Raw genomic sequence first — 24,857 nt, 5'->3', positions numbered from 1 at the left:
ATTCTGAATTCTTGTCCCCTTGCCAAGCTACTGAACATACTGTTTGTCTTCAGCATATTAATCTTCAACCCCTCTCTTATACTTTCTAGGTTAAGGTCCTTAATTATTTGTTGTAATTCGTCCCCATTGTTGCTTAACAGGATAATGTTATCTGCAAACTGAAGGTTGCTGAGATATTCGCCGTTGATGCTCACTCCTAAGCATTCGCAGTCTAATAACTTGAATACTTCTTCTAAGTATGCAGTGAGTAGCATTGGAGAAATTTGGTCTGCTTGTCTGACCCAACACATATAAAACATAGACTACATATAGAATCGCGCAAAAGATTTTAGAACGTTTTGATAGATGCAGGCGTGTTCTGTGCCAAGCGACAACGTTTAACTTTTATTAAAATTAACTTCTGGAGTGTTAAGTGCCAGTTAACATTTGTTAGGTAATGAAAACAGGTCACTGGAAAAAGATAAACAAGTACATGTGTTATTAGCTTCATATTCTTCAGTTGACGAGGACGGTGTTCTATTGGTCAATGTCACATTTAATATCCACAAAGCAAGTTGCTGTTTAGTGCAGGTGTGGTCTGCATGACATTGCTTGAACCACACGTTTCTCATTGTATATATTTAGACTTCTCTCCTGCCACTGTACAATGCTACCTAACAATGTCTGATTGCTGTTGCTAATTATTGTTTTTAGGCAATTTTGAAAGGGGCGCAGACCCCTGTCAAGCCGAATTGATTTTGGCTTTTTGTCTGTGCCGCCTACATCATGTATTGGATGTGAAATAAATTTGATTTGATTTGATTTGAATGAAGCATATAATAATGCATACCGGAACCAGCTATTGCTGGCGGTGGAAAGCCTGGAGGAGGTGCTGGGCGCCGTGGCCCCGCTGCTGTTGGACCTCCTGCATTTGAAGTTCTTATGAAGTTTGAAGGTAGTGTTTTCCTTGATTTATATAGTGGATGATTAGGAAACCGTTTGTTTGAAATGAAACGAACGATTATCGCTAAACTTGTAAAGCGGCGAAATTGTATTTTTTAAAAACATTACTTTAACGATGATGTCGAAACACGCGACAATACTCTCTCTTGATTAAACAGCTTCTCATCGTTGAGTTAAAAACGGTGGTGATCTATTGATAAATGTGACTCAAATGAATAACACAGGAAGTTGATGTTCAGCGCACATATGGTCTGCGTGAAATGAAGCATATCATCCTGCCTACCGCGACTACCCATACCAGGCAGATGAATGAATGGAGGTGCTGGACGTGGTGGCCCTACTACTGCTTGATCTCCTGCATGATAAGCTCTTACGCAGTTTGGAGGTAAAGACTTTCTTGATTAAGATAGTGGGAGGTTAGGACAGCGATGGCTGGAATGGAAACGAAACGATTATCGCGATATTTGCATAAATTGCACATTTGCATTTCTTAGAATGATGCCTTCACAGCGCGTGCAGAAATACGAGACATTATGTTCTCCTGCGTAAATAGCTTCGCATCGGTCAGGTTACAAGAGCGGTTTCCTAATGCTCAATGTGATTATTATGACCAGCAAAGCAAGTTGATGTTCAGAGAACAAGTGGTCTGCGTGGCAATGAGGCATCTTATCCTGCATGCCGAGTTTACCCATTCCAAACGGTAGCAGGAAAGGTGGATGTTGTAGACGGGATGGCCCGACTACTGCTAGACCGCCTTCATGTGAAGCTCGCATAAAGTTTGAAGCTAAAGACTTTCTTGGTTTAGATAGTAGTAGGTTAGAACAGGGATTTTCGGAACTGAAACGAAACGACTACAGCGATATTTGCAATAATAGCGCCTTTGTATTTCTAAGAAAGAATCCTCCATAGGTGAAGCAAAAATGCGAGAAAATGCGTTCTCTGTGCAAATAGCTTCCCATCGTTGAGTTGTCAAGAGCAGTGGGATTATCACAAACCCAGCAAGTCGATGTTCAGCGCATGTGAGGTGTGCGTGACAAAGAAGCATCTTATTCTGCGTACCAGGTCCACTCATTCCAGGCGGTCGAAGGAAAGGTGGAGATCCTGGACGCGGTGGCCCAAAAACTGCTGGACCTCCTGCATGTCAAACTCGTATAAATTTTGAAGCTAATGTATTTCTTTAATTAGTTACTGGGAAGTTGGGACTGGGATACTTAGAACTGAAATGGAAAGGTAATCGCGATATCCTGAAAAGCGCCGCCTTTGCATTTGTAAAAAGATGCCTTTACCGCTATGCCGTAATAGAAGACAATACGCCCCCTCTTTAAATAATTTCGCATCAATCAGGTAAAAATGGCGGTTTCCTAGTGGTCAATGCGATTATTATGACCAAGAACGCACGTTGATGTGCCACGAACATGTGGTCTGCATGACAATGAAGCATCTCATCTAGCATACCGGGACTACCCATTCCAAGCGGTGGAGGGACAGGTGGTGGTCCTGGATGCGGTGGCACTACAAGTGCTGGACCACCTGCATGTGAAGCTCGCATAAAGTTTGAAGCTAATGTCCTTCTTGAATGAGTTATTGGAAGGTTGGGACAGCGATATTTCGAAATGAAATGGAAAGATTATCACGACATTCTGAAAAGTGCCGCCTTTGCATTTATTAGAAGACGCCTTCACTGCTAATGACGAAATACGAGATAATACGCTCTACTGTGTAAATAGCTTCGCATGAATCAGTTAAATATGGCGGTGCCCAAATGTTAATGTTACTATTATATTGGAAAGTTGGGCAGCGATAGTTCGAATTGAAATGGAAAGATTATCACGACATCCTGAAAAGCACCATCTTTTATTTCTTAGGAGACGTCTTCACTGCTAATGAAGTAATGCGACACAATATGCTGTACTGTGTAAATAGCGTCGCATGAATCAGTTAAATATGGCCGTGCTCAAATGTCAATGTTAATAGAATGATCAACACAGAAAGTTTATGTTGAAGACACATCTGGTCTGCGTGAGAATGAAGCATCGCATTTTTTCATACCGGGACCACGCATTCCAGGCGGCGGAAGAACAGGTGGAGGTCCTGGACGCGGTGGCCCGACAGCAGCTGGACCACCTGCATGTGAAGCTCGCATAAAGTTTGAAGCTAATGCCTTTCTTGAATTATATATTGGAAGGTTGAGACAGCGATAGTTCGAACTGAAATGGAAAGATGATCACGACATCCTGAAAAGCACAGCCTTTGTATTTCTTAGGAGACGCATTCGCTGCTAATGAAAAAATGCGACATAATACGCTGTACTGCGTGAATAGCTTCGCATGAATCAGCTAAAATGGTGGTGCTCAAATGTCAATGTAACTAGTATGATCAACACAGAAAGTTTATGTTGAAGGCACATCTGGTCTGCGTGAGAAAAGCATCGCGTGTTGCATACCGGGACCACCCATTCTAGGCGGTGGAAGAACAGGTGGAGGTCCTGGTCGCAGTGGCCCGACTGAACCTGGACCAGCTGCATGTGAAGCTCGCATAAAGTTTGAAGCAAATGCCTTTGTTGAATTATATATTGGAAGGTTGGGACAGCGATAGTTCGAAGTGAAATGAAAGGATGATCACGACATGCTGAAAAGCACAGCCTTTGTATTTATTCGGAGACGTCTTCACTGCTAAGGAACAAATGCGACATAATACTGTCACGTAGTAGTGACGGTAAAGAAAACAGTCGTAAAACTGTGTATGACGAAACTGGTTGTTTATTGGGCGAACCTGTGCCCACAAAAGCAAGCTACACTCAAAGCACAACGATAGTGGCGAACAGAGTCGGCGATCGTCGTAAATCTGATCAGCGGCGAAACGCGTCGGCTTTTATACCTGAGTCATCGAAGGTTCTAGATTAATCCCTGATGCCCGCGTATCTTCCAGAAAGTTAAAGACAATTCATAGGAACCATTGTTAAAAGCGCAAAACCGCACAACACAAGATAAGACCAGACGAGCACAGGCGCAAACTGACAACTGATTTATTGAAGGCCGATCTCCAGCTATATATACCAACAGGCTGCGCAGGCGCATCGTCACAACAACCCCCCCCCCGGAAACATCAAACATACCGCGAAAGAAAATCAAATTCAGCTTTATACAGCGCAATAGAAGTGTCGCTGACACACTCTTCACCTGCCTTTCTGATTAAAAATGCTTCCAACGTTTCACGCGCCGTTTTTTGTCTGCTTCTGGCTACAATTTTTCCACATCGTAAACGTGGTTCACAATTCGGGCAGTTCATGCAGTGGTCGACAAGATGACTTCTCTCCTTGTTAATTAGATTTCTTGCGTGTTCCCTGAGCCGGTCATTGAGGCAGCGCCCCGTCTGGCCGATGTATACTTTGCCGCAGGTCAGGGAAATCTCGTACACAACGTTGTTGGCACACTGAACGAAACGTCGTTCATGGTTCTTTTTACAGCCTCCCTTTTCCTCGGCACAGGTGGTGCGACGGCTAAGCTGAGCGAGCTTCTGGGGGACTGAGAAAGCCAACGGCACGTTGAACCGGCTAGCCACTTTTTTCAGGCTATGTGTGACCTTATGTATGTACGGCACCACTTCTGGCCTCTGGAAGCCCTCCAGGGGCTTCGCGGCATCTGGGTTGCAACGGTGCTTTATCTTCTTAAGAAGCGTCTCAGCCACAGACAAGATGACCGAACCAGGGAAGCCGGCTGAAAACAGCCTTCCCAATTGAAGGTTAAAACTATCCTGCACCTTGTGAATGCACGACTTCCGAAGTGCTGAATCTAAACAGAGATTTGCGATGCCTCTCTTTACCGTTTTTGAGTGAGCTGAATTGTACGGAAGGAGCTCTTTTTGTGCACGCGGAGAGTACGCCCAGCAAACATGCGTTTCGTTGAACGTCAACTGCAAATCTAAAAACTGAAGCTTGCTTTCGTCTGGACGTTCAAAGGTGAAGATAGCCCTTTTCCATGATTTCTAAAATCTTCTAGAACACTCTTCATCGCATGCTCATACGAGGATGAGCACTTGTTAAACAGAAATAAGAAGTCGTCCACATAACGAAAAACTTTAAGGACCTTGTCATTGTAAGAAGAATTAAAACGATCGTGTAAAGAGCGATCGATGGTTGATAAAAAGATATGACACAACACAGGCGCGATACATGAACCAATACAGATGCCTTTCTTTTGAAGAAAAATCTGGTCGTCAAATTTGATAAAAGTGGACTGGAGGTAAAATTCCAAAAGGGCTAGAAGGTTTTCTACAGACATGCCGGCGCCATTTTGGAACGCAACCGCACCATTTTCATCAATGCATTCTTTAACTGCGAGAAACAGTTCACTATGGGGCACCGCGTAAAAGAGATCTTCTACGTCGACAGAAAACGCGAAACCAATATCATTGTTGCCTTCAAGAAAGTTCACTACATCAGCGGAACTTTTTGTGAGAAACGGATCAGTTATCACCAGTTTATTTAGGGTTTTAAGCAGAAACTTACTGACGCAATGCTGCCACGTGCCCCGTTCGTTCACAATGGTACGAAATGGGGCATAGGGTTTATGCGTCTTATCGCTAAAAAAGACGTTCAGCGCAGCCCTATCACTGTGCTCGTCTGGTCTTATCTTGTGTTGTGTGGTTTTGCGCTTTTAACAATGGTTCCTATGTCTAAACACCAACTAGCCCAACAGTCAACTCTTTTAAAGACAATTCGCGTCGGTCATACAATCAGATAACATAAGCGTCGGTGAAAACAGGCAACGGAAAGAAGCATCGATAACGTTCTAGAAACTTCCAATACAGGCGCGTCCTGCGCCGAGCGATAACGTTTAACATTTGTTAACCGGTGGAAAGCGGCCACCGGTGAAAGATAAACATGTATACGTGTCAATACCCTCCCCTTAAAAAGCATCGTCCCGATGCTACAAACAAATGTGAAAGCGAAAACAAAACCACGCGTAATAAAAAAAAACAATAACAAAGTAACAAAGTACCTAACGTCGTCAGCGGGCGTAGAAAGGCTTTCCACGCTCCACGTCGATGACTTCGGGTCGTGCGCGGCGCCGCTGTGATTGCGAAATGCCGTCTGGCACGACCTTATAGTCCAGTGCGCCAATCCGTCGGATAATGTTGTAGGGTCCGAAATAGCGTCGTAGCAGTTTCTCGCTAAGTCCTCGCCGGCGTATCGGAGTCCAGACCCAAACACGGTCGCCGGGATGGTACTCGACGTAGCGTCGTCGAAGATTGTAGTGTCGGCTGTCGGTGCTCTGCTGGTTCTTGATGCGCAGGCGGGCGAGCTGTCGACCTTCTTCGGCACGGTGCAAATAGGTGGCAATGTCGAGATTTTCTTCATCGGAGACATCATCCACATCATCCGGCAACGACGCGTCAAGCGTCGTTGCCGGTTTCCTTCCGTAGACCAGGTTGAACGGCGCCATGTGCGTCGTTTCTTGCATGGCCGTGTTGTATGCGAAGGTCACGTACGGAAAGATGGCATCCCACGTCTTGTGTTCGATGTCGACGTACATTGCCAGCATGTCGGCGATGGTCTTAATTAGGCGCTCGGTGAGACCATTCGTCTGCGGATGGTAGGCGGTGGTCCGGCGATGGCTTGTCTGGCTGTAGCGCAGGATGGCTTGAGTTAGTTCAGCCGTGAAGGCCGTACCTCTGTCGGTAATGAGGACTTCTGGGGCACCGTGACGCAGAAGGATGTTCTCAACGAAGAATCGGGCTACCTCGGCAGCACTGCCTTTGGGCAAGGATTTTGTTTCGGCGTAGCGGGTGAGGTAGTCCGTAGCTACGACGATCCATTTATTCCCGGACGTCGACGTCGGAAAAGGCCCCAGTAAGTCCATCCCGATCTGCTGGAACGGTCGGCGAGGTGGCTCGATGGGCTGTAGAAGTCCGGCTGGCCTTGTCGGCGGTGTTTTGCGTCGCTCACAGTCTCGGCATGCCCTTACGTAATGGGCGACGTCGGCAGAGAGGCGAGGCCAGTAATATTTTTCTTGTATCCTCGCGAGCGTGCGGGAAAAACCGAGGTGTCCAGCCGTTGGGTCGTCATGAAGAGCTTGCAGAACCTCAGGACGCAATGCTGAGGGTACCACGAGGAGGTAGTTGGCTCGGAGAGGCGAGAAGTTCTTCTTTAGGAGAATGTCGGTTTGCAAGAAAAACGACGCCAATCCTCGCCTGAACACCTTCGGCACAATGATGGTCTTGCCTTCCAGGTAGTCTACAAGGCTCCTTAGTTCCGTGTCGGCTCACTGTTGGGCGAATTCGTCGGCACTGATGGGTCCCAAGAAAGTGTCGTCATCCTGGTCGTCCTGTGGCGGCGGTTCGACGGGTGCGCGAGACAAGCAGTCGGCGTCAGAGTGCTTTCGCCCGGACTTGTAAACGACGGTGATGTCAAATGCTTGAAGTCTTAGACTCCATCGTGCGAGGCGACCTGAAGGATCCTTCAAGTTAGCTAGCCAACACAAGGCGTGGTGGTCGCTCACAACTTTAAAGGGCCTGCCATAGAGGTAGGTACGAAACTTCGATGTAGCCCAGATGATGGCGAGGGACTACTTTATTGTTGTGGAATAATTTGCTTCCGCCTTCGATAGCGACCGGCTAGCGTAACTTACAACCCTTTCTAGTCCGTCAGTCCTCTGCACAAGAACGGCGCCGAGTCCTACGCCGCTTGCGTCGGTGTGGACTTCGGTATCGGCGTTTTCGTCGAAATGCGCAAGTATTGGCGGCGATTGCAGGCGTCGCTTCAGTTCTTCAAATGCTTCGACTTGCGGCGTCTCCCACTTGAACTCGACGTCGGCCTTCGTGAGGTACGTCAGTGGCTCAGCGATCCGCGAAAAGTCCTTGACGAAGCGCCTGTAATAGGCGCACAGTCCAAGAAATCTACGCACTGCCTACTTGTCGGCGGGCGGAGGAAAGTTGGAGATGGCAGCAGTTTTCTGAGGGTCGGGGCGCACTCCAGACTTGTTGATGACGTGGCCCAAGAACAAGAGCTCCTCATATGCGAAGCGCCACTTTTCTGGCTTTAACGTGAGTCCGGAGGTTTTGATTGCTTGAAGAACTGTTTCAAGGCGCCACAGGTGTTCTTCGAAGCTTGAGGCAAACACAACGACGTCGTCCAAATAGACGAGGCAAGTCTCCCACTTCAAGCCTGCCAGTACTGTATCCATGACGCGTTGGAAAGTCGCAGGTGCCGAGCGAAGACCAAACGGCATGACCTTGAACTCGAACAGTCCGTCTGGTGTTATAAACGCAGGCTTCTCCCGGTCCCTCTCGCCGACTTCGATTTGCCAGTAGCCGGTTTTGAGGTCCATCGACGAAAAAAACTTTGCGTTGTAGAGTCGATCCAAGGCTTCGTCAATCCGTGGGAGGGGGTATACGTCCTTCTTCGTGATGTTGTTGAGGCGACGATAATCGACGCAGAAACGTAGGGTTCCATCCTTCTTCTTCACTAACACAACGGGGCACGCCCACGGACTCTTGGACGGCTGGATGATGTCGTCGCGTAGCATTTCGTCGACTTGTTGCCTTATGGCTTCACGTTCGCGCTCCGAAACTCGGTACGGGCTCTGACGGAGTGGGCGGACATTTTCGTCGGTGATGATGCGATGCTTGGCGACAGGGGTTTGTCGAACTTTTGATGACGACGAGAGGCAGTCCTTGTATTGCAGGAACAGAGCTTTTAGTTGTTCTTTCTTATGCCTGGGAAGGTTCTGATTGACGTCGAAAGTTGGTTCAGGATTCCAGTGCAGGTGCACTGGAATCCGTGAAGGTGAAAGCACTGCTGGCTTGTACTATTTCGTCGATGAAGGCGACCGTGGTGCCTTTGTTAATGTGCTTGTATTCAGGGCTGAAGTTCGTGAGCATCACCCTTGCTTTCCCTGCACGTAGCTCAGCTATGCCTATAGCGACGCAAATTTCACGGTGGAGCAGTCGGTGATGATCGCCCTCGATGATGCCCTCCATGTCTGCAGGCACTTCGGTACCGACGGAAATCATTACGCTGGAGCGAGGCGGAACGGTGACTTGTTCTTCAAGCACAATCAAGGCATGATAACTTATGCTTGTATCCGGTGGTATCGCGTTGTGCGTTGAAAACGTTATCGACTTGGATCTTAAGTCGATGACTGCACCGTATTGGTTTAGAAAGTCCATGCCTAGGATGACATCCCTGGAGCAGTGCTGCAGGATTAGGAAGCTCGCCGGGTAACTGCGGTTGTTTACCGTGACTCGGGCTGTGCAGATTCCAGCCGGCGTTATTAGGTGGTCTCCCGCTGTCCGGATATCGGATCCTTGCCAGGCCGTCTTCACCTTCTTTAACTTGGCGGCGAACGCGCCACTGAAGACGGAATAGTCGGCGCCAGTGTCGACGAGAGCGGTGACGTTATGACCATCGATGAGCACGTCTAAGTCGGTAGACCGTCGTCTAGCATTACGGTTAAGTCGTGGCGTCGGATCACGGCTGCGCTGGCTTGCTCCGCTGCTGCTACGTCGAGTCGGCCGGTCTTCTTGCGGCGGCGAAGTGCTGTCAAGGCTGTTGCTAGGCGGCGTGCTGATATATCGTTATGATGATTCGCGAATCGTCGTCGTCAGCGGCGGCGGAGGATCTTCGGCATTGCGTCGTACAGCAACCGCACCCCCATCGGTTGCTGCCTTTAGTTTCCCGGGTAAGGGCTGGGAGATCGGCCGCGGGTGGGACCGGTGTACTGACGGCGATGCGGCGAGATGTAGCGGCCTGGTGACGGCGAGCGTGAGGGTCGTCGGGGTTGCCACTGGGCTCCGGCAAGGTAGTCGGCAATGTCGCGCGGTCGTTCACCCCGCACTGGACTCGGCGCGTTGACGGCGAACCCTCGTAGGCCCATCTCGCGGTATGGGCATCGGCGGTAGATATGACCAGCTTCCCCGCAGTGATAGCAGAGCGGGCGGTGGTCGGGGGCGCGGCAAATGTCCGTCTTTCTCGGGTAGCTGCGCTGGACGACGGACGGGCGTGCTGGCGGAGGCGTTGGTGGACGTCGGAACTGCGGCGTTACGGGGTCCTGGCGCGAGCGCGGAGGGGGGCCTTGACGACGGGCGACGGCGGCGTAGGTCAGCGCTTCCGGTTCGGGTTGGGGCGATTCGGGAAGTCCTAGCGATTGCTGGATTTCCTCCCGCACGATATCGGCGATGGAAGCAACTTGAGGCTGCGACGACGGTAGCAACTTCTGCAGCTCTTAGCGTACTATCGCCCTCATGGTGTCTCGTAGGTCGTGGGAGAGTCCTTGGACTTCGGCGTAATATAGCGTCGAACGGCGATTGTATTGCCGGTTGCGCATGTCCAGTGCTTTCTCGATCGTCGTAGCCTCCGAGAGAAAGTCTTGGACTGTCGTTGGTGGATTCCGCACCATTCCGGCAAATAGCTCCTGCTTAACTCCCCACATGAGCATGCGAACTTTCCGGTCTTCTGGCATAGCGGGGTCGGCGTGCCGGAATAATCGAGTCATTTCTTCAGTGTACATACCGATGCTCTCATTCGGGAGCTGTACACGGTTTTCCAACAAGGCTGCAGCTCTTTCTTTACGGACGACGCTCGTGAAGGTGTGCAGGAATGCGGCTCGGAAGAGGTCCCAGGTTGTTAGTGCACGCTCCCTATTCTCGAACCAGGTTCTGGCGCTGTCTTCAAGCGAGAAGTAAACATGGCGCAGCTTGTCGTCGTCGCTGCATTTGTTGAACGTCGCGGTCCTCTCATATGTCTGCAGCCAGGTTTCAGGGTCTTCAGCCGATGATCCACGAAAGGTCGGTGGCTCCCGAGGTTGTTGCAGCAGGATGGGGGACGCTGGTGCTGCCATTCTGGTTGTTGACTTGGCCTTGATTGCAGTGGTCTTTTCGGGAAGAAGTCCGTACTCCGGCAGAATTCCTTGCTGCCTACGGCTAGCTCGCTGTTCCTTGGCGACGTTGGTCTCGTCCTCCGGTTTTGGGCTTGGGTCGCGGCTTTGCGGTGGCGTTCGGTGCATAAACGAACTAGTGACGATAAAGAAAACAGTCGTAAAACTGTGTATGACGAAACTGGTTGTTTATTGGGCGAACCTGTGCCCACAAAAGCAAGCTACACTCAAAGCACAACGATAGTGGCGAACACAGTCGGCGATCGTCGAAAATCTGATCAGCGGCGAAACGCGTCGGCTTTTATACCTGAGTCATCGAAGGTTCTAGATTAATCCCTGATGCCCGCGTGTCTTCCAGAAAATTAAGGACAATTCGCGTCGGTCATACAATCAGATAACATAAGCGTCGGTGAAAACAGGCAACGGAAAGAAGCATCGATAACGTTGTAGAAACTTCCGATACAGGCGCGTCCTGCGCCGAGCGATAATGTTTAACATTTGTTAGCCGGTGGAAAGCGGCCACCGGTGAAACAAACATGTATACGTGTCAATACGCTCTACTGTGTAAAAAGCGTCGCATGAATGAGTTAAAAATGGCGTCGCTCAAATGTGAATGTTACTAGAATTATAAACACATAAAGTTGATGCTGAATGCACATCCACTCGGCGTGACAATGAAGCATCTCATCTTGCATACCCGAACCCATTCCAGGCGGTGGAAGAACAGGTGGAGGTCCTGGACGCTGTGGCCCGACTGCGGCTGGACCACCTGCATGTGAAGCTCGCATAAAGTTTGAAGCAAATGCCTGTGTTGAATTATATATTGGAAAGTTGGGATAACGATAGTTCAAACTGCAATAGAAAGATTAACACGACACCCTGAAAAGCACCGTCATTGTATTTCTTAGGAGACGTGTTCACTGCTAATGAACGAATGCGACAAATACGCTGTACTGTGTAAATAGCTTCGCATAAAAATCAGTTAGAATGGCGGTGCTCAAATGTCAATGTTACTAGTATGATCAACACAGAAAGTTTATGCTGATTGCACATCCGCTCTGCGTGACAATGAAGCATCTCATCTTGCATACCGGGACCACCCATTCCTGGCAGTGGAAGAACAGGCGGAGGTCCTGGACGATGAGGCCCGACTGCGGCTGGACCACCTGCATGTGAAGCTCGCATAAAGTTTGAAGCTAATGCCTTTCTTGAACTAGATATCGGAAGGTTGGGACAGCGATAGTTCGAACTGAAATGGACAGATTATCACGACATCCTGAAAAGCACCGTCCTTGTATTTCTTAGGAGACGTCTTCACCGCGAATGAAGAAATGTGACATAATATGGTGTACTGTGTAAATAGCGTCACATGAATCAGTTAAAAATGGTGGTGCTCAAATGTCAATGTTACTAGTATGATCAACACAGAAAGTTTATGCTGATTGCACATCCGCTCTGCGTGACAATGAAGCATCTCATCTTGCATACCGGGACCACCCATTCCAGGCGGCGGAAGAACAGGTGGAGGTCCTGGACGCGGTGGCCCGACTGCGGCTGGACCACCTGCATGTGAAGCTCGCATACAGTTTGAACCTAATGCCTTTGTTGAATAATATATTGGAAGGTTGGGACAACGATAGTTCGAACTGAAATGGAAAGTTTATCACGACACCCTGAAATTGCCGTCTCTGTATTTCTTAGGAGACCTCTTCACTGCTAATGAACAAATGCGACATAAGACTCTGTACTGTGTAAATAGCATCGCATGAATGAGTTAAAAATGGCGGTGCTAAAATGTCAATGTTACCAGTATGATCAAAACAGAAAGTTTATGCTGATTGCACATCCGCTCTGCGTGACAATGAAGCATCTCTTCTTGCATACCGGGACCACCCATTCCAGGCGGCGGAAGAACAGGTGTAGGTCCCGGACGCGGTGGCCCGACTGCGGCTGGACCACCTGCGTGTGAAGCTCGCATAAAGTTTGAACCTAATGCCTTTCTTGAATTATATATTGGAAGGTTGGGACAGCAATAGTTCGAAATGAAATGGCAAGATTATTACGACATCCTGAAAAGCACCGTTTTTGTATTTCTTAGGAGACGTCTTCACTGCTAATGAAGAAATGTGACATAATATGGTGTACTATGTAAATAGCGTCGCATGAATCAGTTAAGAATGGCGGTGCTAAAATGTCAATGTTACTAGTATGATCAACACAGAAAGTTTATGCTGATTGCACATCCGCTCTGCGTGACAATGAAGCATCTCATCTTGCATACCGGGACCACCCATTCCTGGCAGTGGAAGAACAGGCGGAGGTCCTGGACGATGATGCCCGACTGCAGCTGGACCACCTGCATGTGAAGCTCGCATAAAGTTTGAAGCTAATGCCTTTCTTGAACTAGATATTGGAAGGTTGGGACAACGATAGTTCGAACTGAAATGGAAAGTTTATCACGACACCCTGAAATTGCCGTCTCTGTATTTCTTAGGAGACCTCTTCACTGCTAATGAACAAATGCGACATAAGACTCTGTACTGTGTAAATAGCATCGCATGAATGAGTTAAAAATGGCGGTGCTAAAATGTCAATGTTACCAGTATGATCAAAACAGAAAGTTTATGCTGATTGCACATCCGCTCTGCGTGACAATGAAGCATCTCTTCTTGCATACCGGGACCACCCATTCCAGGCGGCGGAAGAACAGGTGTAGGTCCCGGACGCGGTGGCCCGACTGCGGCTGGCCCACCTGCATGTGAAGCTCGCATAAAGTTTGAACCTAATGCCTTTGTTGAATTGTATATTGGAAGGTTGGGACAGAGATAGTTCGAATTGAAATGGAAAGATTATCACGACATCCAGAAATGCACCGTCTTTGTATTTCTTAGGAGACGTCTTCACTGCTAATGAAGAAATGCGACATAAAATGCTGTACTGTGTAAATAGCATCACATGAATCAGTTAAAAATGGTGGTGCTCAAATGTCAATGTTACTAGTATGATCATCAAGGAAAGTTTATGTTGAAGGCGCATCTGGTTTGCGTGAGAATGAAGCATCGCATCTTGCATACCGGAACCACCCATTCCAGGCGGTGGAAGAACAGGTGCAGGTCCTGGACGCGGTGGCCCGACTGCGGCTGGACCACCTGCATGTGAAGCTCGCATAAAGTTTGAACCTAATGTCTTTGTTGAATAATATATTGGAAGGTTGGGACAGCGATAGTTCGAACTGAAATGGAAAGTTTATCACGACACCCTGAAATCACCGTCTCTGTATTTCTTAAGAGACCTCTTCACTGCTAATGAACAAATGCGACATAATACTCTGTACTGTGTAAATAGCTTCACATGAATCAGTTAAAAATGGCGGTGCTCAAATGTCAATGTTACTAGTATGATCAACACAGAAAGTTTATGTTGAAGGCGCATCTGGTTTGCGTGAGAATGAAGCATCGCATCTTGCATACCGGAACCACTCATTCCAGGTGGCGGAAGAACAGGTGGAAGTCCTGGACGCGGTGGCCCGACTGCAGCTGGACCACCTGCATGTGAAGCTCGCATAAAGTTTAAACCTAATGCCTTTGTTGAATTATATTGTGACACTCGTACGTGTGTGCTAGGTTTATGCCTCAAAAGATTGTGGGGCATCCAAGGCTGGCGATGAGGAAGACGATGTGCGGCAGGCTAGTTGAATCTTGACAGGCGCTCAGCTGATCAATGCCAACGTGACTAAACCTGCCTGGCTGGCTGTTCAATAAACGCCTTTCTTGGGCGTAACAAAGTGGTGGAGGTGCTGGGTACGACACAACGTACCACGGAGTCGCAACACCTGGAACTTCGCCGGAGCCGCCGTGTTGCCGGTCTCTTGCCAGCGACTGTCTCCATGGCTCAGGACGGAAGTGGACAAACGCCAGCTCTAGTTGTCCCTGCTCCAAGGTCGACGCCGGTTGGACCTTTGCAGCACTACATGGAACCGCGCTCGTTCGCGGGAAAATCGGGCGAAGATGTCGACGAGTGGCTGACGCACTACGCAAGGGTGAGCCGATACAACCGTTGGGATTCTGTCACTAAGCTTGAATACGTCGTACTGTTTCTGAGTGAGACAGCGCTGATGAGAACCACGAAGACTCCCTAACAACGTGGGAGCGCTTCGTTGAAGAAATTAAGATGTGTTTTGGCGACTCCTACGCCAAATAGAAGCGCGCGGAGCGAACACTAGCTCAAAGAGCTCAAGCTCCCGGAGAAACTTGGACTATTTACATAGAAGAGATCCTCAAGCTGTGCAAAATAGTCAACTCCCAGATGTCTGAGGAAGACCGAGTCGGACATCTCCTCAAAGGAATTGCAGAGGATGTCTATAATTTTCTTATCGGCAGGGAACACGTTGATTCCGTCTCAGATGTCGTACGTTACTGCCGTACATTTGAGATGTTGAAGACACGTCGCATTGCGCCAAAATTTGGCCGATTGGCAAATGTGACAACCATTGCCAGCGTCGATGAGAGCCCGTCCGCCGATCTTTCGTCTACTATACGGCAGATCGTGCGTGAAGAACTGCTACGGCACGAGGTGCTTGCGTGCAACGTCATGGAACAACCTGTTGCCTATTCCCCGCAACACATGGCGCCTGCAGCACAGTGCGCTTCGTGGCAGCCGTCGGTATGTGTCACGGACATCCACCACAGAGGAGCACCATGGCCACGTCAGGGCGCATTTACGCCCGATCAACGACATGAAGAACACCCTCGCCCCGGCAGGTTTGCGCACAGGCCGGCCGTTCCTCCTGTGCAGCAGACTCAGCCACTTCACTCTGCTACACGACCACGCACAGATGCGCGCTTCGAGGCGCAGTTCATCGATCGTCGGTTACCTGTGTGCTAAAGCTGCGGCGACTTAGGTCACATTGCCAGGTACTGCAATCGCCGCCAACGACCGAGGTTCGACCGATCGACGATGTCTAGGCGGTACCGCGCTCCACTTGAAACGTACTCGCCATCGCACACATATCCAGGAAGCATCCCTAACCAGCGCCCGGAGGTGCTGTGGAACCGTTTTCCAGCATCCGACCGCAGCTTGACACCACCACCCGCTCCTCGCGTAAGCCGGTCGCCGTCTCCGCGGCGTCGCTACTCGTCGCCACCTCCGGAAAACTAGTCAGCGCGGCCGTTGGAGGTGAGGTCGCTGGACAATATTCTATGTCGCCTGAGATACCTCCACCCATTTGTATGCTTAAGAATAAGGTGTCTATTTATTTATTTTTTTATTTAGCACAATACCCACAGCGCCCGCAGGCATTACAGCGGGGGGGGGGGGGGGGGAGAGATCTAAACAAAGAGCCAATCAATAAAGCAGGCAAAACAAAACATGTACCCGGAACACTTGCATACTCGCACATACACACAAAAACACTATCTTACTTCAGTGGGCGTATACAGTTTGAAAATACATCATTTGAAAAAATCGTTGCGACATCGGATGGTAACTTGTTCCATTGGCTTATGGTTCTGGGAAAAAATGACATTTTAAACGCTTCAGTTTTGCACGCTATTTCTTTAACCTTACTTTCATGGTCCAGCCGTTCAGAAACATAATCAGGCTTGAAAAAATATTTCCCGGGGTCTATACCTGTTCGAGAGTGGAATATGTTGTGAAAAAATTTCAATCTTAGATATTTCCTGCGTTGCTGCAGCGATTCCCAACCGAGGCTTTCTTTTGCTCTTGAAACACTGAAATTCCTGGCATAATTTGAACAAACAAAACGAACGGCTATGCTTTGAATTCTTTCTAAACTGTTTACGTCACGTGCCGACCACGGATCCCACACAGCACACGCATAATTCAGAACAGATCGGACATTTGATTTGTACAATGATACCTTTGTCTCCAGTGGCAACTTTGTCTGTACTGATTGACGGAGTTTCGACAATGGCCTTAGTGGACACGGGAGCAACCGTTTTAGTGATGAGTCTTGCGTTTAAAATCCTCCTAGGACGAAAAGTGATGTTTCGCTGGGACCGTGCCGATACGTTTCGCGGAGTGAGTGGGGACTTGTTGCACCCTGTCGGGGTGTGCAATGTGGACGTTATTTTGGGTGGGCAGATATTTAACGCAGAGTTGGCTGTTCTGCCTCATGCTACGCATGACGCAATCCTGGGCCTTGATTTTTAGGGGCGAAGCTCCTTAGGGTGTGGGTCTGTCCCTCCTCTGTAGTATGTCGTAGTAGTAGTAGTAGTCGTCGTCGCCGTAGTAGTAGGTAGCCACGTCTACTTTTATGAAAAATAAATTCCGAAAGTTGTGTCCGTAGCGCGGAATCGAACCAGGGACCCCTCGCTTCCGAACGCGCGGCGCTAGCCACTACGCCACGAAGCGCACATGGACACACGCACCACGATGACAATAAATACCCAACATTAACGAAAGACTGCGCGTTTCTAACGCGTTTGTGCTAGCGCGTTACGGCCCGTGTAACAAGCTGGTGTAAGACGCTGTGGCCTCTCCGCCTTACCCCCGTATTCATAAACGCTCCTCGACTTGAACTTGGCTTGCCTTGGGCAGCGCGTTCGAAACGCGTTGAAGGCGGTGGCAAGTCAAGTTCAAGTCGAGGAGCGTTTATGAATACGGGGGTTATACTCTCTCAGCAGTCATGTGATGGCGTCGGCAAACGCGGTGCACGTTCCGGCATGTGTAAACGGCTGCGTAAGACGCTGTGGCCTCTCCCCCTTACTAGAGAGTACTGCACGTTTCTAACGCGTTTGTGCTAGCGTCCCCTTAAGCGGGAGATGGTGCAATTATAATGAAGGGCGCTGTTATAAAATAGGAATGACGTCACATATGGCGCGTGTCATTGGTGGAAGTCAATCGTTCGATTTAGTGCGGCGAGACTGGGCGAATTACACGGAAGATTCACGGTTTACCGATGATTCCCTCCGGAGCTTCGCCCACTCATCATCATTCACCCCGTGGATATGCGGTGTTTTTTTTTTTAAACTGTGTGGTGCCACTGTCGATTGCGGAACGGGAGAAATTAGTGTAGGTACGAGCTTTTCGGCTGCGTTTATGGAGACCCCGCCGTATCACGAAACTGTGCTTCGTGTAACCAGGGATACAGTTCTGACTCCGTTATCTGCAACTTGTGTTTCAGTCTTTTGTTTCCCTACCACCGGCAGATCGTTTGACGCTACCGTCGAACCCGTTCGGTTGAGCTGCATCAAGAGGAGTGTGCTGATACCTTATTGCACGCTCTCAGTTGTTCACGGATGCACTAGCTTATGGACTGTAAACTGTTCCAGTGAACCTGCAATACTACCAAAGGGCCTGAAACTTCCCGCCTACCATGAACATCTAGTGCTGTCACTCGCCATTCTTACAGATGCCCCTGATTCTGCGGATGAACGCCATTTCGTTAATGCATGCCCTGCTGTGGACTCCTCCATTCTAGCTATGGTGAACAAGTCGCTCAGCACAAAACAGCGTCACGAAGTGGCGAATATTCTGCTAAAACATTTCGGGCTGTTCGACTTTTCGCAGCAAGAGGGGCCACCATCGTTTCCTCCTTCTCGTATACACCATCGCATAGATACGGGATCTGCCCAGCCTTTGCGACAGAAGCCGTACAGAGTCTCATCACCGGAACGCAAGGTGATCAACGACCAAGTCCGCGAAATGCTAAATAAGAATGTAATCCAAGAATCATGCAGTCCGTGGGCTGCGCCAGTGATTCTGGTTAAAAAGAAAGATGGGACATGGCGATTTTGTGAACTCTACCGGCGTCTCAACACCATCACTAAAAAGGACGTGTATCCTCTTCCACGTATCGATGATGCTATCGACTGCCTCTCATCAGCATCTTACTTTTCGTCTGTCGACTTGAGGTCGGGGTACTGGCAGATTCCTATGCACAAGACAGACAAGGAGAAAACGGCATTTGTAACACCAGACGGACTTTTTGAATTTAACGTGATGCCGTTCGGCCTGTGTAATGCGCCTGCAACTTTCGAGCGCTTCATGGACAACATCCTGCGTGGTTTGAAGTGGGAAGTGTGCATGTGCTACCTAGACGATGTAATGATTTTCGGGCGCACGTTCAGCGAGCACAACGCACGTCTTGATCTTGTGCTAGACTGCTTGGGGAAAGCAGGTTTGGTGCTCAACTCGAAGAAATGCCATTGTGTAGAGCGCCAAACACTGGTTTTGGGTAATCTAGTGGACAAGGACGGCATACGACCCAATCCAGCGAAGACTGCTGCTGTCGAAGCCTTCAAACAACCTCGCTCAGTAAAAGAGCTAGGCAGTTTTCTGGGCCTTTGCTCATACTTCCGTCGGTTTATTCGTGGATTTGCCAACATCGCGTATCCGCTGACATGCCTCCTTCAGAAGGGCGTTCCTTTTGAATGGACCCCTGAATGTGAGGCCAGTTTTCGTGAGCTCCAGTTGTTTCTGACGTCCCATCCCATTCTCCGACACTTCGACCCGGCTGCTCCCACAGAAGTTCATACGGACGCTAGCGGTATTGGAGTCGGCGCAGTCCTAATTCAACGCGTCGACACCAAAGAACACGTCGTTGCCTATGCTAGTCGCTCCTTAAGCAAGTCCGAGCGCAACTACACAGTCACACAGCAAGAATGTCTCGCAGTGATTTTCGCAGTACAGCGCTTCCGGTCATAACTGTACGGATGCCCCTTCACCGTGGTGACAGACCATCATTCTCTCTGCTGGCTCGTTAGTCTCCGTGATCCGTCAGGTCGGCTTGCGCGTTGGACACTTTGTTTACAAGAGCATGATTTGACTGTTTCTTATAAAAGCGGCCGACGGCAGGCCGACGCTGACTGCCTCTCGCGTCTGCCGCTTCCGACAACGGACTGCGACGCGGACAACTTCGATCGCTATATCGCATCGTTGGAGCCAGGATTTCCTGATATCAATACCTTCAAGATCGAGCAGCGAAAGGACAGAACTTTAGAACCACTGCTCACTGCTGCAAGGAAATCAGCACCATCCACTCGTTTCTGCGTTCGGGACGGAGTACTATACAAAAAGAACTATTCTACTACAGGCCCACGATATCTCCTGGTGGTCCCGGTGAATCTCCGTGTTTCCATCTTGCGCGCTATGCATGACGATCCAACTTCAGGTCATTTGGGATCTGCGCGAACGCTCTACCGCACGCAAGAAAGGTTCTACTGGCCTAAAATGCGTCAGACGATCGACCAGTACGTGACCAGCTGCAACGAGTGCCAACGTCACAAGCGTCTGACGAGCGTTCCGCCTGGTCGACTCCATCCAGTGCCACCCCCAAGCACTCCTTTTGAGCAAGTCGGCATCTAACTTCTCGGTCCATTCCCGCGGTCATCTGATGGGAATCGCTGGATTTTCGTGTGTGCCGATCACTTGACACGCTACTGTGAGACAGCTGCTATACCATCGGCTACTGCCACCGAAGTGTGTATTTTTCTGCTGCGTTTCGTCATTTTCAGACATGGACCTCCCAGAGTCATCATCAGCGATCGTGGGCGCCAGTTCACTGCAGACGTGGTCGAAGAGATGCTCCGTCTATGTGCTTAGAGTTTTCGACATTCCACCCCGTATCATCCACAAACAAATGGCCTTACGGAACGCACCAACAGAACCCTCACTAACATGCTGTCCATGTATGTCGCGTCCGATCATAAGAACTGGGAGAGCGTGCTACCTTTCATTACGTACGCATTCAATACCTTACAGCACGAAACTACGGGCTACACTCCCTTCTTTCTTCTTTATGCTCGTCCGCCGCGTTATACATTGGACACTATCTTCCCGTTTTCAAGCCATGATAATCTTTGTATATCCGAGACTGTCTCTCATGCTGAAGAGGCCCGACGACTTGCTTCTTTGCGCACGCTAGTTTCACAAGACCGCTCGAAGGCACGCTACGACCGCCGACGCCGACACGTGATATATGACCCTGGTGACATGGTGTGGTTGTGGAAACCAACGAGAAAACGTGGGTTATGTGAAAAGCTCCTGGCCAACTATGTGGGGCCCTATGTTATCACGGATCGCATAAGCGAAGTGACCTACCGTATAACACGCCTCACATCAAATGGCCGGCGGTCAGCAAAGACTGAAATTACGCATGTCGCCCGTTTGAAGCCTTTAGTCTCTCGACAGCCCATTTGACTTACCCGGTGGGCTTCGTCTGCGCGGAGGGAAATGTGACACTCGTACGTGTGTGCTAGGTTTATGCCTCAAAAGAATGTAGGGCATCCAAGGCGGGCGAAGAGGAAGACGACGTGCGGCAGGCTAGTTGAATCTTGACAGGCGCTCAGCTGATCAAGGCCGTCGCCACTAACCCTGCCTGGCTGGCTGTTCAATAAACGCCTTTCGTGGGCGTAACAATATAGTGGAAGGTTGGGACAGACATAGTTCCAATTGAAATGGAAAGATTATCACGACATCCTGAAAAGCAACGTCTTTATATTTCTTAGGAGACGTCTTCACTGCTAATGAAGAAATGCGACATAAAATGCTGTACTGTGTAAATAGCGTCACATGAATCAGTTAAAAATGGTGGTGCTCAAATGTCAACGTTACTAGCATGATCAACACAGAAAGTTTATGCTGATTGCACATCCGTTCTGCGTGACAATGAAGCATCTCATCTTGCATACCGGGACCACGCATTCCAGGTGGCGGAAGAACAGGTGGAGGTCCTGGACGCTGTGGCCCGATTGCGGCTGGACCACCTGCATGTGAAGCTGGCATAAAGTTTGAACCTAATGCCTTTGTTAAATAATATATTGGAAGGTTGGGACAGCGATAGTTCGAACTGAAATGGACAGTTTATCAAGACACCCTGAAATCGCCTTCTCTGTATTTCTTAAGAGACCTCTTCACTGCTAATGAACAAATCCGACATAATACTCGGTACTGTGTAAATAGCTTCACATGAATCAGTTAAAAATGGCAGTGTTTAAATGTCAATGTTACTAGTATGATCAACACAGAAAGTTTATGCTGATTGCACATCCGTTCTGCGTGACAATGAAGCATCTCATCTTGCATACCGGGACCACCCATTCCAGGCGGCGGAAGAACAGGTGGAGGTCCTGGACGCGGTGGCCCGATTGCGGCTGGAACACCTGCATGTGAAGCTGGCATAAAGTTTGAACCTAATACCTTTGTTAAATAATATATTGGAAGGTTGGGACAGCGATAGTTCGAACTGAAATGGACAGTTTATCAAGACACCCTGAAATCGCCTTCTCTGCATTTCTTAAGAGACCGCTTCACTGCTAATGAACAAATCCGACATAATACTCGGTACTGTGTAAATAGCTTCACATGAATCAGTTAAAGATGGCGGTGTTTAAATGTCAATGTTACTAGTATGATCAACACAGAAAGTTTATGCTGATTGCACATCCGTTCTGCGGGACAATGAAGCATCTCATCTTGCATACCGGGACCACCCATTCCAGGCGGCGGAAGAACAGGTGGAGGTCCTGGACGCGGTCGCCCGACTGCGGCTGGACCACCTGCATGTGAAGCTGGCTTAAAGTTTGAACCTAATGCCTTTGTTAAATAATATATTGGAAGGTTGGGACAGCGATAGTTCGAACTGAAATGGACAGTTTATCAAGACACCCTGAAATCGCCGTCTCCGTATTTCTTAAGAGACCTCTTCACTGCTAATGAACAAATCCGACATAATACTCGGTACTGTGTAAATAGCTTCAAATGAATCAGTTAAAAATGGCGGTGCTCAAATGTCAATGTTACTAGTATGATCAACACAGAAAGTTTATGCTGAAGGCGGATCTGGTTTGCGTGAGAATGAAGCATCGCATCTTGCATACCGGAACCACTCATTCCAGGCGGCGGAAGAACAGGTGGAGGTCCTGGACGCGGTCGCCCGACTGCGGCTGGACCACCTGCATGTGAAGCTGGCTTAAAGTTTGAACCTAATGCCTTTGTTAAATAATATATTGGAAGGTTGGGACAGCGATAGTTCGAACTGAAATGGACAGTTTATCAAGACACCCTGAAATCGCCGTCTCCGTATTTCTTAAGAGACCTCTTCACTGCTAATGAACAAATCCGACACAATACTCGGTACTGTGTAAATAGCTTCAAATGAATCAGTTAAAAAGGCGGTGCTCAAATGTCAATGTTACTAGTATGATTAACACAGAAAGTTTATGCTGAAGGCGGATCTGGTTTGCGTGAGAATGAAGCATCGCATCTTGCATACCGGAACCACTCATTCCATGCGGCGGAAGAACAGGTGGAGGTCCTGGACGCGGTCGCCCGACTGCGGCTGGACCACCTGCATGTGAAGCTGGCATAAAGTTTGAACCTAATGCCTTTATTAAATAATATATTAGAAGGTTGGGACAGCGATAGTTCGAACTGAAATGGACAGTTTATCAAGACACCCTGAAATCGCCGTCTCTGTATTTCTTAAGAGACCTCTTCACTGCTAATGAACAAATCCGACATAATACTCGATACTGTGTAAATAGCTTCACATGAATCAGTTAAAAATGGCGGCGCTCAAATGTCAATGTTACTAGTATGATCAACACAGAAAGTTTATGTTGAAGGCGGATCTGGTTTGCGTGAGAATGAAGCATCGCATCTTGCATACCGGAACCACTCATTCCAGGCGGCGGAAGAACAGGTGGAGGTCCTGGACGCGGTCGCCCGACTGTGGCTGGACCACCTGCATGTGAAGCTCGCATAAAGTTTGAACCTAATGCCTTTGTTGAATAATATATTGGAAGGTTGGGACAGCGATAGTTCGAACTGAAATGGAAAGTTAATCACGACACCCTGAAATCGCCGTCTCTGTATTTCTTAAGAGACCTCTTCACAGCTAATGAACAAATGCGACATAATACTCTGTACTGTGTAAATAGCTTCAAGTGAATCAGTTAAAAATGGCGGTGCTCAAATGTCAATGTTACTAGTATGATCAACACAGAAAGTTTATGTTGAAGACGGATCTGGTTTGCGTGAGAATGAAGCATCGCATCTTGCATACCGGAACCACTCATTCCAGGCGGCGGAAGAACAGGTGGAGGTCCTGGACGCGGTCGCCCGACTGCGGCTGGACCACCTGCATGTGAAGCTCGCATAAAGTTTGAACCTAATGCCTTTGTTGAATAATATATTGGAAGGTTGGGACAGCGATAGTTCGAACTGAAATGGAAAGTTAATCACGACACCCTGAAATCGCCGTCTCTGTATTTCTTAAGAGACCTCTTCACAGCTAATGAACAAATGCGACATAATACTCTGTACTGTGTAAATAGCTTCACATGAATCAGTTAAAAATGGCGGTGCTCAAATGCCAATGTTACTAGTGATAAGGAGATTTACTGACGGCAAGCGGCAGGCGAAAAACCAGTTCAGTCGCCAGAGAGCAACGGTCTCAACGCCAAGAGCCCGTGATCTGCGCTCGCGCCCTACATCTATGAGAGCGCCCCACTACTGCTTGCTCCCTGTTCTTCTTCTTCACTACAATAACCCCGGCGGCGAAGGGGAGCCATCCTGGCGACTCAAGGGGACGCAAGGATGAGAGGGTCGTGATGCGGCTTGAGGCGGCTGACGTGGACCGTGTCGCGACCGAGACGGCGCTTGTCCGAGGAGGGGTTGACCGGCTCAATGACATAAGTGACGGGAGACCTGCGCTCGATGACGCGGTATGGCCCGTGGTACTTGGCAGCAAACTTGGGGGTGAGGCCAGGAGAGTTGAAAGGTATGCGGAGCCAGACGAGGGATCCAACGGCAAAACTCAGCACATGCTCATCGGTGTCGCGGCGATCTTTTGGAGGGCTTGGCTGTCGGACGTGAACGAGCGGGCCAGCTGACGACACTCCTCGGCATGCTGGGTGACGTCAGAAATTGCACTGAATTCGGAGGCGTCCGGGCGGTACGGTAAAATTGTCTCAAGCGTGGAGGATGGTTCACGGCCATATAAAAGAAAGAATGGTGAAAAGCCCGTCGTAGACTGTGTCGCGGTGTTATACGCATGAGTCACGAAGGGGAGAACGA

At 49.0% G+C, this 24,857-nt stretch overlaps 2 long non-coding RNA genes across 3 annotated transcripts in view; one reads left to right on the top strand and one right to left on the bottom strand.

Moving 5' to 3' along the window:
• Positions 1-833: 833 nt before the first annotated feature.
• Positions 834-3,095, bottom strand: LOC125944947 (uncharacterized). Its single transcript, XR_007466642.1, has 3 exons — positions 2,992-3,095; positions 2,002-2,076; positions 834-904 (listed from the first exon to the last, which is right to left on the bottom strand). It is a non-coding gene; the product is annotated as an uncharacterized LOC125944947 (long non-coding RNA).
• An 8,762-nt stretch (positions 3,096-11,857) lies between these two features.
• The window catches only part of LOC125944946 (uncharacterized), a 28,232-nt gene continuing 15,232 nt past the window's right edge, over positions 11,858-24,857 (top strand). The window contains exon 1 of one of the 2 annotated variants that reach the window (XR_007466641.1): positions 11,858-11,947. This is a non-coding gene — a long non-coding RNA (uncharacterized LOC125944946). Of the gene's footprint in view, positions 11,948-13,047; positions 13,138-24,857 lie in introns of those variants that run through there. The other variant, XR_007466640.1, reaches the window with a different exon arrangement.

This window comes from Dermacentor silvarum, chromosome 4 (assembly GCF_013339745.2).
Source record: "Dermacentor silvarum isolate Dsil-2018 chromosome 4, BIME_Dsil_1.4, whole genome shotgun sequence".
NCBI lineage: Eukaryota > Metazoa > Arthropoda > Arachnida > Ixodida > Ixodidae > Dermacentor > Dermacentor silvarum.
This window is presented reverse-complemented; position numbering and strand designations above follow the sequence as displayed.